This window comes from Anser brachyrhynchus (genome assembly GCF_964034855.1).
Source record: "Anser brachyrhynchus genome assembly, chromosome: 25".
Classification (NCBI taxonomy): Eukaryota; Metazoa; Chordata; class Aves; order Anseriformes; family Anatidae; genus Anser; species Anser brachyrhynchus.
In genome coordinates, this window is record NC_137718.1 from 6873618 (window position 1) to 6896082 (window position 22465).

At 56.6% G+C, this 22465-nt stretch overlaps 1 protein-coding gene and 1 long non-coding RNA gene across 13 annotated transcripts in view; one reads left to right on the forward strand and one right to left on the reverse strand.

The window, feature by feature from the left end:
* The window catches only part of ETS1 (ETS proto-oncogene 1, transcription factor), a 77340-nt gene that overhangs the window by 29812 nt on the left and 25063 nt on the right, over positions 1-22465 (forward strand). The window lies entirely within an intron of this gene.
* LOC308182804 lies at positions 78-22403 on the reverse strand. Its single transcript, XR_013942094.1, has 2 exons — positions 9311-22403; positions 78-9041 (listed from the first exon to the last, which is right to left on the reverse strand). It is a non-coding gene; the product is annotated as an uncharacterized lncRNA (long non-coding RNA).

The following is a 22465-nucleotide window of genomic DNA, read 5'->3' on the forward strand; positions in this document are numbered from 1 at the left end:
GTGCTGAGGATGCCCCGCGTTTAAATCCGGAGCGCCCGCGGCTCTGATTTTTTTAAATACGTTTTTTCTTTCCCCCCCCCCCTCCTTTCTGAAGAAATGGGTGGAGGAAGGGTGCTGGAGCTCTCGGGGGTGATAGCAGCGTGTGACTGCAACGAGGCGTGTTTTTTTGTTGTTGTTGTCGTCGTCCTAGCGATAAGTTGAGCTGCTGCTGGCTGTGGTTAATGCTGGTAGCTGAGTTTTTACCGTAACAAGGGCTCTTGGGCACGTCCTGGTGCCGGCTGACCCCAGGCTCTCAGCGGTGGCTTCTGCCTCGCTCCCGGGGCAGGGGACGGTGCCGGGAGCCTGCAGGGACAGGACTTGGCCTTGGGGACGAGACGCGGTCCCAGCGCTTCCCCCCTCCCTGCCACAGCTCCCGCAGTGCTCGAGGGGAGGCTGCTGGGTTTTGCACAGGGCTGAGGGAAATGGAAACAGAGCTGTGCGCGTCTTTGGCAGTTAGCGAGTTTCTAGGAAATCCGGCAAGGGGATCGCGTCCCACCGGGCGACGTGATTTCGGGCTGCCGGGGGGACGCGGAGTGACAGCTGGCTGCTGGAGCGCGGGGGGCCGCGGCCGCACAGCGCTTAGCGCTCAGCCTTCAAATAGAGCCTCGTGTGGGATCAGCTTGGCCGCAGAGAGCCCCAGTAAGTCAGCACACGTCTGGGGGATCCACGCCGACGGGCTGCACGGGGTCTGATGTGGGGACAGCGCCTTGTGCGTGAGCCATCGCACGACAGCAGCGCGCAGAGGACCCGGCCGCCGGTTGCGGCGGTTGCAGTGCTCTGTGCCCCTGGGCAGGCTGAGCCTGGCTTTCAGGTGTGGGCTCCGAAGGGCCAGGCTTCAAAACGCAGCGGGGATGCTGAGGATGATTTTCCAAAGCACCTTTGCAGGTTAAGCGAGAGGCTCTGGTGCAGCTGAGGGCCTGACTCTGATTCCTAAAGCTTGGGTTAAAAGAACGTTTACAGGAGACTCACTCCCGTGCTCCAGGCCGTGACTGCAGGCTTCTTGCTTGCAGAGGAAGAGAATGGGATAGGAAGAACACCTGGTTCATCGGGGCAGGGCCGGGAGGATGTGGGGTTTGTTTGTCTTTCAATTCAGACCAAATATCTGTTGAAATTTAAACATCTCCTGGCGTGGGTGACAGCGTGTTACTGAGGCGTCTTTGTTGTTTAGGTGTTGGAGCATGGGATCAATGTAATTGCCTTTTCCCTCAAGCGAGGACGCAGCGTTTCGTGCTGCCTTAAGTTCATTTTCTTCTGTGAAAGCTCTTTTGCAGCTTATGTCAGCAAGCAATTTTTAGCGTTGACCCAAAGTTTAAACTTTGGCAGGAAGAGCACTGAAAAACAAAAACCAAAAAGGTAAAAAAGAGCTGACTCCCTATCGACTTCAGCTGCAGTTGCTTCTGTTTTGGTGGCTGTGCTAACACTGAGCCAGAAAGGTCAGTGTTGTCAATTAGCTGGCTTAACCTCATTTCCCCTGTAACTTTTTAGAGAATGCTGCAGCTTTCTTGCACGGTCGGATTGATGCTGAGAGAGGGAGCATGGATGCGGGGAGCTTCTGTTTCAGGCATCCATCGATGCCCTGGATAGGAGATGTCAAGTTTTCTCTATTCCTGTCTGTTTGGCAGTGCTGCTGAGGTCTTGCTCGCCCAGCCCTTGGTCTCTTTGAGGAATCTGCCACCAAACGTGCCCGTTGTCCTTCTTTTGAAATGGGCATCGGCCTCAAAATGAGTCCGGCCCCTCATTCCTTTACGTGCCAGAGAGGCAGCAAATCTGCTCCACAGCATCCACAGGGTTAATGCTAGGCAGGGAGAATCGTTCCAGGCAGAGGTTTTCAATTGTGCGAGATGTTTCATGTGCCAGGTGCCTGATGCCCTGTAAAACTGCAGAGATGCGTTGGCTGCACTGCAACGTCCCCTCCTTGCCTTGAAATAAAAGCCCGCTCCAAGCACACGTGCAGGCAGCCCCTGCGTGTAGGAGCGAGGTTTGCAGCGTGTCCAAAGGGTTTAAAAATAACCTAAAGGGGATGTGAAGTCGTACAAAGCTCCCATAGCCAAGTTCCCCTGCTGCTGCCAGCAAGAATGTGTGAGGGAGATGAGTAGGTCAGGAACCCAAACGCCACGGTGGTGGGCTCCTGCTTGAATGTGCAGGCTGTGTGCGTGGGTTTTCCTCGTAATGGTACGATGGACCATACGCTAACACAGTTTTGATTGCAAATATGTGGCTGATCCACCAGTGGGATGGTGGGATTTAGTTTACAGCCTTCTTTTTTTTTTTTTAATCACAGTTGAAAGTTCATCCTCTGAAGTCAGAACCCAAAGCAGGTAAAAATCAACCCTGATGGGAACTTAACATTGCAACTGGTAAATGCTGCCTGCTGCAAATCAATTTGTTTCCTCCAGTTCTGCAGAGCTCTGTTTGTTCTCTGCGGTCAGAGTTAAAAGCAGCTCCGCAACCCTCGCTGGAAGCTGGCGGTGTGTAATTGGGACTCCCAAGTGCTGAGAGATAACTGCCTTTCTTGCTAATGAGGCCGCTGAGTTGCTGCCCCGGGGCTTCCCACAAGGTACTGCAGGAGGGCTGCAATGGCAGGCAGGGATGCTGGGCTCCGTCCTCCTGCATCCGCTCCCCTCTCGCTTCCTTCCCCTGTAGGTGCAGCTCGGTGCTGGGCCTGCTCCTGCCTGCCGTGAAACCAGGACTCAGTCTGCCTTGAAATCCCGGCTCCGGGAGGCGGCAGGACCCCGTCCGTCCCTCTTGGCGCTTCCCATGCGGACCCCGAGGACAGCCGGGACGCAGGCGCGTTGTTTCCGTTCGCCCGTGCGTGGGTGGCATCCCAGGGGTGTGTTTTTATCTGGCAGGAGCCCTTCCCTCTCTTTGGGGTTTGGGACGTGGTCGGTTCAGGGCTGCAGCAAGGTTCCCGCTGCTGCAGGGTGCAGGGAAGTGGACGGGCTCTGCGCAGCGTGTGTTTGGGTGGAGGACCTGCTGCATCACGCAGCCTCCCGGAGCCAGGTCAATCTCTTCTTCTTGGCCTTTGCTTTCACTTTTAGCGTGCACAAAAGAGGGAGTTCGTATTTAATGCAAATGTTCTGACAAGCGTCTGCCCCCCTGCGCTGCGCCTTGCTGCAGGGAGATGGCCAAGTGCTCTACAAGCCCGAATGTGTCTTCATCACACGTCTTAGGATGGCGGCCTGGAGAGCCCGTGTCCCCAAACGCGCCTCTGCTCCCCAGTCCGTGCGTGCACAGAACAGGGTCAGCAGCCACCCCTCCAAGGGACTGTTCCTATTTCTGCCTGACTCAGTTTCCCTGTTCCCTGGTCCTGGTGGCTTGCACGGCCACATTTCTGCATGCAGGGTGAAACCCTGCACCAAAAAAAAAAAACAAAAAAACAACAGTTGCCTCTCTCTCTGCTTCAAGTTATCCTCTGGCCTCTCCTCTGCGGTACTGGTGCTGGAGGAGCGTTTGCCTGCGCTCCCTGGGACGGGCTGCGTGCACGCAAACCGCACCAGGGTTTGCCTGGAAACCCAGCAAAGCCCGGGGAAAGGAAACGCTGAAGGGTGAAGAGATTTCAGGGCAGCACAGAATTTTATCCGGCATCTTTCTGAAGGTTTTTGCGTCTGCGTTGACAGCAAAGGTGAGAGCTCCTCTTTGGCTGTGGGTTGTTCGGTGTGGGCATGAATCCTCAGCCGGCAAGAGGGAGACTCTAACAAATTGAGGGCCTCTGGCTCCTGTGGTATTTTCGATGCTGATTGCCGGTGGAGGAGGTGAGAACTTGAGCTGAAAAAGAGCAATTATCTTCCTATGCACTTACAAAATGCCCATCGCTGTGGTATCCAGCTAGGATGGGGGAACAGTTTCCCAGGAGGGAGGAGACTGTCTGCGTCTGTCTTTCGCCAGCCTTTTTAGTGCCAACTTGCGACTACTTAAGGAACAAAGCTGTGAAAAGAGCTGGAAAGGGGGCAGCTGACGATGCCCTGTGCACCTTTCCTTCACCCTTCATCCTTCAGGGATCCGCGGCCTGAAGTGCGTCCCCGGCTGCGGCGCTCTTAGCTCCGGTGCAGGGAGCAGGGATGTTTGCAAGGAAGAGGAGCAAAGCCCCATTCCTTCCTCTTTTTCACCGTGTCCTCCCCAAAGCATGTAACAACTGTGCAATTACAGTGTAGTTACACGAAGCGGCCTCTAATCCGCCATGTAATTACGGCGTGCTATGCTTTGATAAGCCTTATGAAAAGAAGGGCTAGCACAGTCCCGTGCAGGAGCGAGCTCTCCGAAGGGAGCTGAGGGGCAGGCTGCCTGCCGTCCCGCTACCCCAAACCCCGAAGGGGTTGCTGCGGTTAGGCCTGGAGGTGACAGCCTGGTGCTGGAGGTGGGACGGAAGGCGGCTTGGTGTCCTTCTGTGCCGTTGTGGTGCGAGCAGGCGTGCCTCGGGCACTCAGATGCACCTCAGGTGCTACCTCTCAGGGAGGAGGTGGGTGTGGGTCAGAGCAGACTTGTCTGAATCTGGTGTAGGGCTGCAAGCATGCAGGGCTGTCACACTGAGTGCCTGCCTTCAGTCGTAGTACCTCTGTCGGGATTTGGGGGAAGAAAGGAACAAATCCCCGTGGGTTTGTCCCAGACAATTAAAGAGAACCTTTTCCTCTCCGCACCCTCAGCTGGTGCTCACGTGGGCGCGTGAGCTGCCTGAAGGTGAGCAAACCTCATTTAGGAGAGATTGAGGAGAGCAAGCATCCCTGCTGTCCCCGGGATGAACTGAAAGGACCGAGCTGCTGGCATCCTACAGGCTTATGCCTTTTGCTCAGGGGAAGAGCCGGGCTCGGTAGGGCGGTGCCAGGGCACCGACTGAAGCGAAGCCGGGAGGGACGATCAGCTTTGCTTGGAGATGCACGTTCCCCTGGGGGCAGGGGCTGTGGCCGTTCGTGGCACCGTGAAGCTGGGGACCCCCGACAGGAGCGGCGGGGACCGACCGAAATCCGTCTTCCCCAGATTCACTTGTCGGCCGTGAGTTACGGGCCAGTTTGCAGCTTGTCCAAATCGGCCTCGCTCCGCTGAAGCCAGGGATATATGCTCTGATCCAGCGTAAAGCCTCAGCGCTGCAGAAGCCAGTGGGACAAATCTGTAGCTGATACAAACTCTGCAGCTGTCTGGCAGCCCAAAATTGGGCCTGCGTCCCTTTTTTTTTTTTTTTTAACCCGCGACATAGTTATGCATCGCAGCTCTTTTGTTCCTCTTCCGTGACTAAGCTGCTCACTGCCTTGTTTCTTTTTTTTTTCTTTTTTTTTTCCCTCGTTGTGTAGTTTATAATCTCCCAACTAGATACAGAAAAAAAAATTTGTTTGCAGTGCCGGCCAAGAAGGCTCTGGTTTCACTGGCATCGGGCCATGCTTACATCCCCAGTCAAAATACTGCTGGTTAAACAATAAATATTTATTGATTCTCCTACAAGCTTCTACATTTTTCCCAGGTGCGGTGGAATCTGGGGGGGCGGGGGGGGCACTTGAGTCCTAAAGAGGTTTCGTTTGGGCCGCAGCGGCTGTGCTGGGTTTCTGTGGAATTTACTTTTGCTCTTCCTGACGACAAAATCGTGAGATGGCTCCGGAGATAGCAGCTCTCCCGCGGGCTGGGATGCCAAGGGGAGCCTCGCAGGCTGGCTTCGGTACCACTCTGTGTCTCCGGGCGCTCAGTCCGTAGCTGTGCTCCATTCAGCTGCCCGTCCAGACTGCCCCGGGTTGCAGGGTTTGTGCCCGCGACTGCTGCAGGCTCTGGTGGTAATTATGTGAAAATGTGCAAATCTGCCTTATCTGCCTGAATATCTCCTTGAATAAGGGAGTGACTCCTGTCCAGAGGCGATCTGTAGTTCAATGTCTGGTCCAGAGAGATGGCGAAAAAATAAAAATGAAAAAAAAAATACAAATCAGCGTGGTTTCAGTTAGTAATTTGGTTAAAGGGCTCAGCCTTCATATCTAGACCGTAGAGAACTGCTGGGTCTGAAAGCCTGTAACATTAAGAGACTGCAAAAGTTTGCACGCAAAACCTGAGCTTCTGCAAGGCTGCGAGTGTTCGGAGGGCAGCAAAACTCGCGGTGCTTGCGTTCGGAGGTGCTCAGAGTTATTCTGTTCTCTTGTGGTGGGTGGCTCAGTAACTTCTGGCTTATTTAGCTGGGGAGCAAACCCAGGGCTGCTCACCGTTGCTCGCCTCTTTCTGAACTGTGAGGTGAAACTGCACATCTTTGGTGTTGTTTTTTTTTTTTTCTTTTTGCCACTCAGCCGGCAAATATATGAGGTTTGGTTTGGTCTTGGTGACATGAATGGCATCAAGTCACTGCGACGACGTCTGCCTGCGCAGGGCTGTGTTTGCACGGTATGTTTTTCCCCAGCACCTCCCTGATCTCGCTGATCTTGCACAGCTTTGGGGCATGTCTCGAATCACGGGCGATGCCCAGCACCCTCCATTCAGCGCCCTGCTCCATGCACTGCACGCCGGCTTTGCTGTATATCTGCAAGAAGCCACCGGGGTGCTGTGCTGTGCACTCCTGCATCTGGGTCCTGTGGAGCAATGTTCCTGGCCTGAAAAGTACCCTCCTAGAGCCCAGTCGTTTGCAAACTCAAGGAATAGATAGCAGCTTTCCTTCCTAGAAAGGAAAATCCCCTTGTTTCTGTGGTTCTCTCTGGGAGACCACTGTTGTGGGTCTTTAGAGGATTTTGGAGACCTCCTGTGCACGTGGAGCTGCATCGCGGGTTGTTGGAGTCTCCAGTTTTGACCCATGATCGCTGTGTGCTGCGTTAGCAAACTGCACTCACTGGATGTTGGGAGCCTCCACGATGCCCTCTGAAACACCTCCAGCTTAATTACAGATCGAGAGGCCGCACCTTTTGCCTGAGACTCTCGATGTAGCAGGGCAGCAGCTTCTCTGCAGGAACAAGTCAGCTGCGCAGCCCAAACGAGACGGAGCAGCCATCCCCTGCCATCCCCTGCCCCAGGTGTTCGACTTCTCCTGGCCTTACAGAGCCCTCCATCCATCTCAGGCGCTCGGTGCACGCACACACGGCACGATTCAGGCCGCGACAAGTGCCTGCGGTGTGCCGAGCCCTGCACCCTGGGTGGGTTTGTAGCAGGGGACTGGTCCCCTGTGGGATGTGGCCCTGCCCCAGAGCGGTGTAGGAACGCCTCCCTCGTGCTGGGCTGGCTGCGGAGCTGCAGGCCAGCTCCTCGCCCCAGCTAAGCATTCCGAGCTTGTTAATGAATGAAACGCGTTTTCTTACATGGAGGGGATTTTAAATTGGCTCCACATGGATTATGTATGTTGTCGCACTTTCCCGGAGGGTGATGGCATGATTAGGAATGTGGGTTTGATGAAAGAAGCCAGACACTGAGTCAAAAGCCGAGCGGCTCCCTGCTCCCTCCCCTCCCGGTGCCCCCTCTCCCCCCATCTCATTTAAAATATTTGACGTGGTTCCAGGGCATTCTTCAGATGGCTGCAAGAGGAACAAGGCAGTGGGGCTTTGCCGTGTGTTCATGTGTGGGGTGCTCAGCCCCAAAACCTCAGGGGAACCGATTCCGTCATCTGACACCAAAAGATGGCAAGGAGAAAGGCTCAAAGACCTATTTTTAGGGGAAACTGAGGCACAGTGCCACCATTACGCTGCAGCAAGGGCATGGGGACATCGCCTGCTGCGTGCCCCCGGTCTCCCCCTGCTTTCCATGTGCAGGTTTTCTGGTTCCCCCTGGGAAGCAAGAGTCCCGCGCAGCGGGATGAGGGCTGTGTGTCCTCTTGGTGGCAGCGGGCTGGGATTTGAGCTGCCGGAGGTGAGGATGCTGCCTCTGGAGGGAGGTCTCTGGATGAAAAGTGCTGACTAAGGGAAAGCTGCCCCAGAAACTGGAGCCGGACACTGGGAAGTGCTTTGGGGTTTGTTTTGTGTTGCTTTCTTTTCTTTTCCTGTTAGCACCATCTATCACAGTAATCAAAATGTGGCTTTTTGACCCACATGAAAGTTTTTTTTTCTTTTTTTTTTTTTTTCATAGGTGTCTGCATGTGTTTGTGCAAAACCGCTCTGTTTTGGTCAATGTTCTGGAAGCTGTAGAGCAGCAAGGCGTTTTTTTTTTTTCTTTTACCTTTTAGTTTTGAGAAGTTGTTTACCGAAACCTGAACCGTCATAAGAAACAACTTGCAAAAGCTGAGCACTCCTGGCTTTTTCCACTGAAAAAAATTAAAAAAAGCTGTAGTGGAACACGTGAAGCTCAGGCTTTTTTTACACATCATTGTTAGAAGCGGTTTTCCAGCGCAGTGCCAAGTGCTTTCTCTTTTAAACCGCTCAAGGCACATTACCCGACCCTGCGTCCCTCTGAACAGCTCGGTGGGGTCGGTAAATGCGATTACCCCAGCTTTGGAGCCGGAGCGGGGGAAAAACTCGTCTGCTCCATCCTCGTCAGGCAGATGCGGCGGCATTTCTCGCAGCCCTGCCCGTGAAGGGACGCGGTGAGATCCGGGCTCGCCGTCGCGGTCCCGTCCCCGGTTCTGGGAAGCGCGGTGCTGCCGCGAAGCCGCGCGCGCCTCGTGCCGCTGTGCTGGGAAAGTTTCGATTTCCAACGTCAGCAGTGGGGTTTCGGGGCTGTCACGGTAGCCGTGGCCCAGCAGGGTACTTAGTCACTGGCGCTGTTTTCCATCCCTTTAAGCGGCTCCAGATTTGGAGCTGGCTCTAAAGCTCGCGACTTGAAAGGCCCCGGCCGTGCGTGTGTTTTGCCTTCGAGCTGGATGACTCTTGCATGTTCCTGCGTTCAAACGGCTGAACCCCGAGCAGCCGCTGCCATATGGATCCTATAGAGTGACCCGGCGCAACCAGCGGAGGAGCGGGTTACGTCAACGGGGCTCGGAGGGACGGGGCTGGCGGGGGCGGCTGGTGCCAGGGCTGCGCCAGCAGCGAGCCCGCGCCCCTTGGCATCTGCAGGCGTGCTTTGGGTGTGCTTGGGCTGCCGGCTCCAAGCGGCCATTGAAAGCCAGAGTTAGGCTTCTGGATAGCCTAAAAAAAAAAAAATAGAAAGGGAAATTGGAAGAAAAAGAAGAAAAAGAAGAAAAGCAAAGGGGAGGGATAGTGTGCCTTTAAACAGCTGCGCGCCAGCGCCTGTAGCTGCGCTCGCTAACCCGGTGACTAATTCCCCGCGCAGCCCGCGGCCAAGCCCGGCCGTGTCCCCGCCGAATGCGTGCGCGGGGCCGGGGAGTCATCGCAGCCGTCCCCTCCCTCCTTTCATCCCGCTGCCGCCCCGCCGCTCCCCGTGGCAATTTATTTACTCATCTGGAGGGCACAGCCCGGCGGTCTCTTGACTCAGCAGTCCAGGGCCGATGGGAGCCGCGGGAGCGAATTCCAGGCAAAGAAACAATCTCATGACTTGTCTCGGAAAAGATTGCTCCAAAAAGATCCCCTTACGGTCACGGAGTGCTCCATGGCCGCGCCTTCGTCAGAGCCCTGACGAGGCTCGCGATTGCCCAACCTCGGGGAGCCGGGGCGGCGAGCCAGGGCAGCCCCGGGGACTTGGTGGGAGCCGCTCCTCGGAAAGGAGAGGGGGGCTCGGAGACGGCCGGGCCCTGCAGCCGGTGCCTGCCCCCCTCCGGGCACAGAGCTGCGGGGACGTGGAGCTGGCTTGCCAGGGCAGGGAGCCCAGTGCCGGGCTTTGTGTTGCTTTTTGGGTCATTCATCCTTTTACTTCCCCCACTTCCCAGGGATTTAAAAACCCTTCCTTCGCCTCCAGGCGATTTTGGTTCTTCCATCAGTGTTTGCTAGCTGCCTTCCAGGCACCAGCCTTACCTTCCGGGTGACTTATGAACCATATTTATGCTTCTTAGACTTTTTTTTTTCTTTTTCTTTTGATACTGCACGTCTCTCTCACCCTGGCCATTTCCCCCCACCTCCTCCCCATCGAGAATCCCTTGAGTCCCATCCCCTTCCGAAAGGCGCTTTGGGAGGTCTGCTCGCGTGCCTTCCCACTGCCTCTGGGGACGGGCTGGGATGAGACCAGGTTGGTAAGCAAGGACCTTTGCAAGCCTGCATTTTGCTGGCCCCGTGGGTGGGCAGGGCTGCCGAGCCGACAGCTCCGGGTGCCTCGTCCTCCTCCTCACCCTGCCTCGAGGCTCGGGAGGCTGCGACCTCAGGGACTGTGCCGGCGTCCCGTGCTGTCTTTGGAGGTGCCTGCAGGCAGGAACCAGCCCGTGGCTCCTGCTCCCCGTACCCTTACTGGTTTTGCCCCAGCCCCTGAGCAGGGCTGAGGGCAGCGGGGATGTTCGCTCCCACGAGCCACCCAGCCCGGTCCCTGCTGCAGCATCCCGGGGCTTGTTTCGGAGGATTCCCGGAGTTCCTGACACCAGCTCCCTGCTCCTGAGTAGCCGAATGACGCCCCCACCCCCTTCTCCATTTGCGTCTCCTCCTAATAGCCTCTTGGCCCGAGCAGCCGAATTCAATCAGCCCTTTCACCATCTGCTCCCAGGCACTTCTGCCGGGGAAGGCTCGGGGCCAGCGAGGCTGTAATTCCTTAATAGCTTCCGGATGCTGCGCGCGGGGTGGATGCGAGGCTGCGAGCATCTCAGCCTCTCCCCCCTCTTCTCCACAGCCCGTGCTGAGGTTTCCAAAGTCGGGGCTTCCTCTGGGCAGGTCGGAGCACCTCCAGCCCCCCAGTTTGTCCCTGCCAGCCCCCAGCGGTCCAGGCCGAGGCCAGTAGGTGAAATAATCCCCGTCCTGGACAGCCCTTGGCACCGGGATGGGGATGACTAAAGCCGATGGGGCAGCCCAGCCTGCCTTTGGCTGCCTTCCCCCGCTCACTCCCACCTCCCTCGTCTGGCCCAGTCGCTGCTCTGGTCCCTGTCCCGGTGGGAAGTTTCCTAGAAGTCGGAGCTGGAAGAGGAAACCTTCCTGGAGTCATTTGGGAAGACCCCTGCCCTCCTTTGTGGGGCTGCTCGAGAGCCTGCAGGTTGCACGGGGCAGCCTGAACGGGGCAAAGCCCTGGTTTTTGGGAGGGCTGTGCTTCTGTCTACCTGGTGCCTGAAACACGGCTGGGGAGAGGGATGGAGGAGGTTTATTTCCGGGGCTCTTCAGCCACCTATGTGCTTGGGAAAATCCCCTTTGTCTGCTTCAAAACGATAAAACCAGAAGGAGAACTAGAACTGTTCCTGGGACGTTGTGAGATGAGGTCTGCCTGGCACCAGTGTTCCCGAGGACTGTCCAGCGCGGGCCGGAGAGCTCTGCGGCCCAGGTTAATCCCAGGGCTGTTTCTGGCCTCCACCACTGCAGGAGCTGAGCTTGGTTCAGTCTCCTCTTAACTTACAGGGAAATACTGAAGTGTGGAGAAAAGAAAGTGGGGCCGGATTCGTGCTCCCCGCCTTAAACCAAGGTGATTTCCTGCACCCTTGGTCCCCTCTGTGGCTGACACCAACGCAGGGTCCCCTCCAGGGGATGCTTCAGCTCTCCGAGGTGGGTGGAGAGGAGAAATTCGGTCTCTTTCTGCGGACTTCAGGGAGCTCTGCGCAGCTGGGGATGGGAGCGGGCCGTGTGCCAGCCAGCCCGGCGCTGCCCTTGGCCCCGCAGAGGCACCGTGTGCCCCAGCAGCGGGGACAGGGAGGCGAAGCAGTGCCCGGCTGGCAGGCGGCATCCCGGCGTGGCCTTGTCCCTTGTCCCCTCGCTGCCCCGAGGCCAACTGCAGCCGGTCCCCGTGCGCCTTCCCGCAGCAATACTTTCGCTTGCCCGGCTTTCAGCCCAGCCAGAAAAACCCTTCCCGTTTTTCGGCTGCTGGGCTGGTCTGTTGGAGCCTGCCCGTCTCCCGGCTGCTACGTGGAAATGTTTTAGCTGTTTTTGAAATGTTTGAGCCGCACACGCGATTCTTGTCCGTGGGATGGGACAGGATGGCGTGGAGCTGGCTGCTGCTGTGGTGCTCGTGGTGCCCGTGGAGGTGTCCTTCGGGGCTCAGGACCGCTCGCAGCTGTGGGGTGGCAGTAGTGGAGTCACGGCCCTGGGGGGGCCTGGTGCTCGTGGTGCTGGGGGAGCCCAGGAGGTGAGGTTCTTTTTGTCCAGCCACCAAAGCAAAGAGAAGAGCTCCTTTGCTTTGAGGATCCCCGGCCCCTTCTCTTGGGTTGCTTTCTCCCCTCCTGTTAAATGCTGCTGCCCTGAGGGATGCAGCTAGCGCAGGGGAGATGCGTGGGCCGTGCAATGAATATCGCAAGCTACTTCGGTTTTGATTTCAGCTGCGGGGGGCTGTTGTGTGTATTTGTGAGCCACTGAAAGAGAGGGAGGATACCTCCAGAGTGGGGAGCTCAGGGTACCGGCAAGTGCAAGCCTTCATCAGCAGCAAATCCAGTGATGCAGAGAAGTAAATTCACGTACAGAGCAGGGGAGTTGGAGGTATACGGATTGTTACGCTACCTGCGATCTCTTGGCAGCAGCCAGCAGAGCTGACTGTTTGTTCTAAAGAGTTATAAATAATTTTGTGGATTAAAGTGATTGATTATCCTTGGTCCAATATTATTTAGTCAGAGCAAACAGTGCTGAGATTTGCCAGCCGCGCTCCGACCTCCCAACCCCGATCTGTTTGCCAAAGCCTGTGCAATTATTTGATTTCCAAGCTAAATACTCTAATCTCTCCTCTTCTCCTTTTGTAACTGCAAAGCCGGACGGCTCGGCCTGATACGGGAGGGCAGACCTGGAGTCCTCGTGCCCCGTGACAGGTCCCCGGGCGGAGAGGGCCGAGGTGACGCAGCGGGACGGGGACCCGGTGGTCGTGGTGTGACCGGGCTCCTCGTCCACGGGTGCTGCCCGTGCTTCCTGGGCTGAGCCAAAACCCTGCTGCACAGGGAGGAAAAGATGCTATCCCAGGCCTAATAACTGAAGAAGGGCTTTCTCCGGGTAAGGCAGCGGCGGTCCCGGTGCAATCCATGGGGATGTGATACGCTGCAACTTGCGCTGTCCCGTTGAGCAATCGGCAGCGGTTTATCGCAGGCTTGGCTCTGCGTCTGCCTGGCGCTGCCCCGGAGCAAAGGGTTGGCCGGGGAGGCTGCGGAGGTGGGGCGGGCCGGGCGGCAGGAATCTGCAGCTGCAGAGCGATGTGGCAAGCTTCGCCCCCGTAGCCTGCTGCCCCGGGGCAGCGTGCGTGCTCGGGAGGTGACCCAGAGCTGCCGAGCCTTCCCTCCTCGCCGGCGGCTCGGTCGCTTCTGGCTGGCTGGCTTCGTGCTTCCTGCATCACGGGGACGTGTCCTGGGCACGAGGAATGCCGTAGGAGTATCTGTAGGCACCTTCCCCTCGAGGTCTGCCTGTGTTTTGCTTGCGCGGACACCAGCACCGTGCTGTCTGCGGCAGGTCCTGCCCTTCAGCTCGGCCACGCCGCGGTGTATGGAGGAGAGCTGGCGAGTGGAGGAGAGCAGCTTTGATGTGGAGGGAGATACTCCGGGGCTCGAGCCTCATCTTGGCCCGAGGGCGCTTCAGCCCGTGCCATGCCATGTGGGAGCCACGTGTCGGGCGTGACGTGGCACCGATGCAGCCTGGGGCAAGGGCTGATGCTGAGACACAGAGATCCGTTTACGCAGGACCTGGGCTGGAAATCAAGTGAAGGTTGGGGAATTCCTTGGGACGGATCGGAGGGGAAGGAAAAGCAGACGCTCGGCCAAGCCCCTCCTTTCATGTCTAATCCCGTTCTGAGGCCAGGAGAATTGGGGATCCCTTTCAGGACCAGTCTGGCAGTGGACTCCCAGTAGCAGGGATATCCGTGGAGTCCGTCTGCACTGGGAGCGTGTCGTGTCATGGTGCTGGACGGCACTGGGAGCGTGTCGTGTCATGGTGCTGGATGGCACTGGGAGTGTGTCGTGTCCTGGTGCTGGACGGCAAAAACGACTGCTCCGTTTTTCATTCTGGGCACAAAGTCATTTCTTGTGACCACGCATATGCAGCGAAACCCTCTCGGGCTGTGAGGTTGTGTGTAGCTGCTAACAAAGCGTGTTGGCACGCACGTCGTCCAGGTGTGTCTGAGCAGACTTGGGGGTTGGGATCTGTCTGTGGGGTGGTGGAAGGCCGAAACGTGACCGAAAGTCCCTTGGCTCGCATCCCTGCTGCGAGGGGACATCCCTGCCAAGAGATCTCAGCCTTCCCTTTTCACACTTCCTAGCCTGACAGCATCTTCCTCACACAACATCCTGCTGATTAACCTCAGCCCCGGCTTGCGACATCGCTGCTCTCCCTTTTCGGGAGGCTGCCACGTGCGGTTCGGCAGCGCGGTGCCTCCCCGGGGCAGAGCGGAGCGAGAGGCTGGAGGCGATGGAGCCGAATGCCCACTGCACGTCCGTCCTGCCCGCGGGTCCGGGAGAGATTGGTGTCTGGAGGAGAGACGCAGGGCTCGTTTGGACAGGGAGGCGTGCGATCTGAACTGCTCGGGTGCGATTACAGCAGTGCCCCGATAGCACCTGGGCGTGCTCGTGCGGTCCCAACCAAATCTGCGCCACGGTGCTGGGGTGCCTCGGACGCCAGGGATGAGCCCTCCGGTCGTGTCGCTTCAGCAGAGGTGCCCGAGGTGGCATTGCCAGCCTGAGGCCCGAGGTGAGAACAGCACGAGGCCTGTTTTTCACCTGGTTGGGAAGAAAGGAGGCTCTGGCGGACGGTGGGAAGCGCTGAGCACAGACCTGCACCGCTGTCTCCTCCTCGCAGCGCCGGAGCCCAGGCGTGGGTTTGCCTTGGGACGGGCTCAGGCCGTGCTCCTGCGGCTGCGCAAACCTCAAGGGCCATTAAACCTCGCAGGGCTTCCAGCCGAACCAGCAGCGGGCAGGGAATTTCAAGAGGCCTCTGGGCCCAGGCGTGAGCCGTTTGAATACCTCGGGCACCGATCCAAGCAGCGAACGCGTATCTGGTTGTTTGCTCAGTCAGAATCACTCGGTTTGGGGAGTTGTTTTTTTGTTCCCCCCCCCCCCCCCCATTCCTGTTGAGCAATTCGAGCTTTGCTGCAGGGACGTGGGGTGTGAGAAGCTGGGTTTTCGCTGCTGGTTTGTGGGGGAGCATCTCCCGGAGCCGGGGCGCCGATGCGGGGCGGCTGACACAGGCGTGACCTGGGCTCGCTCTTCACACTTGACCTCCTTCCAGCCGGGGCTGGGTGTCCATTACAGGCTTTGCCGAGCCCACCCCGCGCTCCCATTAGTGTGCGTGTGTCTGTGCATGAGGATTAGAGCTATTTAGCAAAGCGGTTAGCGGGGATTAGAGTGAATTAGCACAGGGGAAGCACGTCTCGTAGGAGAGCCCTAGCTCCGGGAGAGGCAGGGAGCGTCCTCCCAGCTCTCCTAAGGGGGGGCGTGAAGGCAAAGCAGCCCGAAAACAAGATGCTAATCCCATAATTGGAGGGATGCCCTGGCTCATGTGGTGTTTGCAAGGAAAATTAGGAGGGTATAGGGTGGTAAGGGCCTGACCACCAAAAGAAGAGGCTCGGACGCCTGGGCAGGAGTGGCTGGGGCACACGGAGAGGGTTTTTGCTGGCTCTGCTGGCTGCAGCTCTTCGCAGCCTCCCGCCGTGGCCACCTGCAAGGTGCTGACCCGCGCGTTCAGCCTGCACATGCGTGGGCTTTGCACGGGTTGAATGAAACCTGGGCTCTGCGGTCAGGCCAGCCAGCGCGTTCGGGAAAGGCTTGCGCGAGTTTTTAATCACGCTGGTCTGAGATGTAAAGCCGGAGGAGCCGTTTCGAAGCTGCTTCACGAGGGTTTGTTTGCGGGGGGCTCTCGCTGGGTTCACAGCGATGCTGCAGCTAAACCGCTGCGACCAGCCTGCCTCGTAGCGTGGCCTAACCTCTGCCGTTGCTTCACCTCGGTGGAAAAATCTTTCTGCTGCCTTCGCTGACTGCTTTGCATAGTTTTGACGGGTGTCGTTAAACCATGGCCGCGTTCGCTAACCCCAGAGGTGGCTGCATCTCCTCGGTGCTTGCTCTTAGCCATCTGCGCTCCTTCCAGCAGCCGAGACAGGGAGGATGGAGCGACGCCCTGCACCGAGGGAAGCCCGGCTCCCGGTTGCCGCGGGAAGACGAGCCCTAGGTCCTGTCCTGCCTGCTGAGGCGGGGGAAGCTTTCCCATAATTGCAGCGAGCGTTGACTCAAACCCTGTGGTTTTGCTTCGCTTCGATCCAGGGGTTTCTCTTGTGCTTCTCCCCCATGAAAGCCGGGGAGGAGCGAGCCCCTGTGACTGCAGGGGATGCCGCTTTCCCAGGATCTCTGTCCAACACCCACATTATAAAGCTGTGATTGAGGGAATGGAAAAAAAACATTAACAAGGGCAGCAGGCAGGCTTGGAGGGCGAAGCAGGGTCTGCCGGTGAGCGTGATGGCACTCGGATGGCGGGTGAAGCATCCTTTCACCAGCTGGTGCTGCTGCCTGCTCCCTTGGCAGCTGCACAAAACCAGAGCCAGAACAAACCCCGACACCCTTTTTAGGTTGCTCCGTGTCCCGTTTTCCTCGCTTTCCTTGCTTTAAAGCCAGCCCTGTTCAGAACAAGGGTCTTTGAGGTGAAACACCCTGGTGGTGAGATGGTCTGGGGGCCATCACCCTGCGGGCGAGAGCATCTTCTATCCCAAGATGTGCGAGATTTACACAATTTATCCCAAAGGCTGAGGCTGAACAGCGAGAGCATCCCAACCCGACAGCCAGGCCCACCCGCCTCTTAACCTTCCCCATTCCCCGCTCGCTGTGATGCTCCAAGTGCAAACTTGGGAGAAATGCTTTCATCTGCGTTTAGGAAAGACGAGTTTCCAGGCCCTTTATGTAGTGGGAGAGCTGGCCCCCGTGCCACACGGCATCTCCATAAGAAAGCTGCTGAATGCCGGAAGAAAGCTGGCTTTGTTGTGCTTTTTGCAGCGCTAAGCAGTGCGGGCTTTCGGTTTCCTCTCTTGTTTTTCTCCTCAAGCCCGGCTTTCATCTCAGAGTATTTATTTTTCACTGCTTGAAGGGGGAAAAAAAATGACTTATTTTTCTTTTTTTAAAAAAAATGTATTTATTTTAAATTAAAATAGCAACTGTCAGTCCCTGTTGTGCCGTGCCTTGGAGAGAGAAAGAGGGCCGGTCTCTGGCAGGGTGCTGCAGAAAGGGGTACCGAGTCTCTCTCCCCTCCCTGCCCTCAGTCCCCAACATCTCCCTGTGCAAGTCCTTCCTCCCCAACCCCTCCTTGTTCCCTGGTTTTCCCTCTGTTCCCTTTTTTTCCAGCTTTCTGTCCCGGTTTTCCTTTCCTCCCCCCGAGTTTCACTGCCCTTTCAGTCCAAGGAGCCCTAATTGGAACAGGCCGGCTCCGCTCCTGCTTCCTGCGTGGGAGTGAGAGGCTACGCTTGTGAAAACAGTTCAAAAGTGCAGACAAATTTTTGCCTAATCCTGCCTAAATAACTGGGGCTCAGCTGGGGTTATTCGCCCAGGCGCTCCTGCCCTGCTGCGGAGCCGGGTACCTGGGAAAGGCAAACCTTGCCCTGGGGGGGAAAACCTGAGGTGGGAGGTGGTGGGAGGTGGTGGGAGATGGTGGGAGGTGGTGGGAGGTGGTGGGAGATGGTGCTGCTGTGCCCGAGCTGCCTCTGCTCCATCGGGGGGCGTGGGAAGGGTCTCAGCTCCCGGCCCCCCTCTCTCCAGCCTCCTCTCTTCCTGAGAAAGGTTTCTCAGCTGCTGAACCCGGCCAGCTGGGAGACTTTGGGAATTGTCCGTGTTTCAGCCTCCCCCATCACTACCTCTGCCCTAGTTTTGCTCCTGGTGGCTGGTAGAGGAGCTCCGGGGTGGTGGGTTGGGGTGAGCTGGAGATGGAGAGGGCTGGAGCTGGGTGCTCGCAGGCTCACTGCAGGCACGCGGGAAGAAGGTAAGAGAGCAAATCCTCGTCCCCCCTTGCTGGGCCTCTGAGAAACTCATTTCACTCCATCGCAGGCGTCCAGAAGTGGGGACTTGTGCGGGACCATGGGCACCTCGAGGTGGGACGACCCTGGGGTGGCAGAAGCCCTTAGCCCAGGCGGACGATGCTGTGAATGAGGCTTCTGGGGGACACGGCCTCCTCGCTGCCCCAGGGCCTTTGGTTGCCCTCCAGCAGAGCCAAACGGTGCTTGTAGGAGCATCCCGGAGCTTTGGGTGCTCACAGGAGCATCTCGGCCTGCTCAGGAGACACGCCGGGGCTCAAGGACTGAGCTCTTACGAGGAATTCAGGAGTAAATCAGCAGCTGTTGGATGCACAGTCCTGGAGAGCTGATTTTCTTGACTTCACCTGGTTCGACACCATCACACACTTGCCCCGTGCCGCCTTCAGGTCTCCAAGGTGCCCCCCAAATCCTGGCGATGCCAGCAGGCTGTGGGATTTGCCATGTCCCAGGAGAGGAGGCAGGGCAGGGAGCAGGCTTTTACCTGCGACAGCGGCGTGCTGGGTTCCTGACCCGGGTGTCCATCCATCAGAGCAAGGGCAGGAGGGGGCTGCCGGGTCAGCTGCCCCCGCTCTGACCCGCTGGGCATCCATTTACACGCAGGCTACTGTGTAAAATCGCGGGGACTGGACAAGGCCACACTGGGGCTTTTGATGGGAAACAAAGTGAGTGGCTGCGGGGAGCTTAAAGGGGGCATTGACTCCGAGTGGAAATTCGGGAGAAAAATGACTTTGCTCCCATCCTCCCACTTTTTTTCTTTACTGCCATTTATTTTGCTTATGCAATCAGATGCTAATGTTTTGACGTGCAGCGGAGTCGCTTGTGTTTTAAGGTCAAAATCCCTAAAGTTTGTAAATCGTAGCCCTTTAAAAAGATCAGAAGTGTAGGAATAGTTTATACATGCGGAGCCTGGTGAGAGCAGGATAGGAATTTGGCTGGGAGATGAACTCGGTGATCTTGGCCTCTTTGTCCGTTTGCTGGCTGGTTTTCTCACAGGCTCCGTGACCGCCTGCCCAACAGCCAGCACAGCGGGGCGCTGGGTTTGGGGTAGGAAGCCTTTAGCTCAAAAGCCACGTAGGGATGCGGTGCTCTTGGCCGTGGCAGGATTGTTAGCATCCTTTTGCCCTTCTGAAGTTTGGTCCCCGGGGATGTCAGGGAGCTGGAGGAAGAGCAGGGAGCTGGTTTTGAGAAGCCTCCGTGGTCTTAAATTGAGCCCCTAGACCCCTCCTCGCTTTGCAAAGCTGCAGCCACTTGCATAGATGTCCCTCCCTGCTTTCCCACCGTGTAAGGCAAATTACTTATCTCTGCTCTACACATGCTGGAGATGATGTGACATAATTTTCCAGAGCGCCTGCAACTCCTGTTAGTGTTTAAAACTCAAACCAGAATACCCTGCCTGGTCTCCCAGGAGGAAAATCAAATGCAGTTCCCCGCCGGTACAACGGCAGCAGCGGGAGACGTGGCATCGAGGCAGCGCGCTGCACGCGCGAGCCGTGTAGATGAGGCTTTAATGGGCGTCGTAAAAACGAGGCAGCAACCCTAGCCCGGGATGCAAAGCTGGCCCCCGCTGCTGTGCTTGCTTTTCGGATTGAAACCCGACGTTTCCCAGCCAGGCTTGGGTGCAGCAGCTGGGCTCGGCGCTGGCCGATGCTCCGCGCCCGTGCGCATGCACGCGTGTGTGCGTGCTTTGTGGGCAGCGGGAGGTGCACGAGAGGGGACGTTTTATTTGTGTAAGATTTGATTAAAATCTTGGAAACGGGTTTCAGATGACAGTGAAAGCTGAAACCGGGGGAGCTAAGCCTGGCCTTGCTTTTGTTGCTGAAATTCTGCTTGGCTCTGACCTTTGCGCACCGCAGGCTGCAGGCGAGCGGCTCCTCCGTGGGCGCTGGAGGACAGCACCAGGGCTCGATCCTGCTGCCAGCTCCCTGCGCCCAGCAAAGTCACACTGGGCAGAGCAGAATAAAGCCCTATAAAGCCCTTCGTTACCTTGGCGCACGCAGGAATCAGCAAAGAAAATGCCACCGAGGTAAATTCAGTATCTCAAAACCAGTGGAGGCAGAACTGAGATAAAAACTGTCCCGTCCCCGCCCCCCCCGGCCCCGATCACGCAGCCAGGACTTGTCCACAAACACGTATGCAGAGCTTTACAAACCCATTTAATTTTACACATGTGAGCTCTTCTATAGATGTGGGACACTGCTGACTAAAATTAGGCTTCTGCAAGCGTTTGCAGGCTTGGGGCTTTTCAGCTGTTTTGTGTTCTGAAGAAATTTCAACTAGCGGTCTAACAGGAAAAAATGCAGATGATGTTTCAACTCTGAATTTTCCCAACGCAACTTGTTTTGAAGGAGAAGCCTTGAAATGCACATTTTGGTTTGTTTTGGTGTTTAAACAGAAAACCTCCTTTGGCACTCGGCTTTTTTTTTTGAATTTGAAAATAGGGCGTTTGCTTCTCCGGTGACCTCTCTCTGGGAATCGCTTTTAAGTATTCCATGTTTTGACATTTTGTTTGTGCAGAGCTCAGCGTTCACCTTACTAAACCGAAACCCTATCCTCTGCTACCGAAAAATTGAGTCGCTGGCTCTGTGCAAACCCCAGCGCGCGGATCCTGCAGGAGAAGGCAGGAGCGGTGAGCGGTCGGTGCTCTTGTGCTGCAGAGATAGGAGCAACACTTTTGCACGGCCGAAAGCCTCGTCACCCCCCCTTGCCGTCGTGGTGTGCCTAAGGAGGTCATCTCTGCACAGGTCTTCGTGGGTGATTCAGTGTAAAATGGGGTTAGAAACGTTTTCGTAGCCTAACTCTGACTCATCTCCCCATAGCGCCTGGGAGCAGCGAACTGCCGTTTAACCAGCCGCGGAGGGGAGCGGATTCCTGGGTGGTCCCTGTAACCACAGAGCACAGAAAGCAAAGCATTAAAATGTAACATGAGGATGAAGGGAAAGGGGCACCGAACCACTTTCTCCCAGTGTTATCTCAAAGCAGCAGATGGAGAACAGAGATAGGGAGGGTGCCTGCTCATTTTTCCGTGCCCTCTCCAGCCAAATCCAGTAAATAATGAAGTGCAATTTGCCAAATAGCCTTTGAATGTATTATTTGCTTTTGAAGGTCCTGATACTTCCACCGTGGCAGGCGATCCTTGATTTATGTGGTGGGGTTGGTTGGAGGAATCGGGCCCCCAGAGGCTCGGTGTCGGGGATTTCACTGGCGCTACCTCAGCAAAGAGTCATTGGGTGAGGGGATGAGTAAGGTTAGGGGCAGCTGGAAACAGGGGAGCTGATTTTGCAAATCTTTTACTTGGGGCCAGTAGGTGGAAGGTGCGGAGATGGAGGCAGGGAAGCGGCTCTGTAGGGCTGAGCAGCGGAATAGGGCCGGGTGGTGATTTAGGGTGGCTCTGCAGCGTGGTCAGCCCTGGGCTGCGGGCCCGAACGCGGGCGCTTATTGACACAGCCCCAGGTCCTCATTTGGGGAAAAAACCCAGCTGTGTGGAGTTTCGGTGATACCTGCAGGTTTGGCTGCCCGTGAGCACAGCAGGACCCCTCTGCTGGGCGGCTGCACCCCGATTCTCCCCGCATCGGGGCCGCCGCTCGCAGCCAGCACTGCTCTGCGGGCGTACGGGGTTGCTAAACCAGAGCTTCGATCGACGCGGGGCGATAGTGGCTAGGGTTTCCACAAACCAGAGAGTACTATGAGTTTTGATGTTTGCGTCCAGATGTTGATGAAAACGCCAAAAAAGCTTGTGCGTGTTGTCATTTTTCCGCTGAGAACAGTTTTCATTGAAAAATTTCCAGTAGGCTACAGAGTTAAACCAGCCTCAGGCGGAAGGTTTACAATGGGACTGATAAAGTCCAGTTGTTTGAGATGGTGAATGTAAGAGGCTTTCCTTCTCCGCAAATGATGGCTTTCAGGAATGCTTAAAATATATGAAAAAGAGCCAAACCTTTTATTCAGAATGAGGAGATTTTTTAAAAAAAAAAAACAGTTGCTTTTGTTTATGAAACTCTTTGGCTACGAACATCCACCTCCTTCCAAGTAAATTAGGGAAAGGAAAGAAAGAGAGGAAGACCTTTGCTTCTCATCAGGACTGACTCCAAGGCCCGGCTCTTGGCTTGGCCCCGCGTCTCCCATGGGGGCGGCTGCGCGCTGCTCGGTGACTCACTCCGAATCCGCCGTGCTACGGCCTCGCATGATGTAACTCTGTGCTAATGTGGGATTTTCCAGCTCCTTTGTTTTCCCTCCCTCCTTGAATGGGTTTTCTGCCGGTTCTTCACCATGCCTCATCCTGCTGTGAACTTACTTCTTCCAGGATCGCCTGTTGATTCTTTAAAATTACTTTTTTCCTCTTGCTTTCCTATGGGCCAGGATGCCCAGAAGCGGAGCGGTAATTCGGGGATGTTTGTCTCCATGCTGTCCTGTTCACTCTGGGGTGGGACCCTTTACCCTTGCTGGTGCCTGGCACTGCTCAGCCACCTCCCAGACTTCAGAAGCCACCTGGGGTGACGACGCTGGGTAAGCTGTTGTCTGTGCTGGTCTTTGATACCACCGTCAAATTTCCAGCAGCGCATTTGTG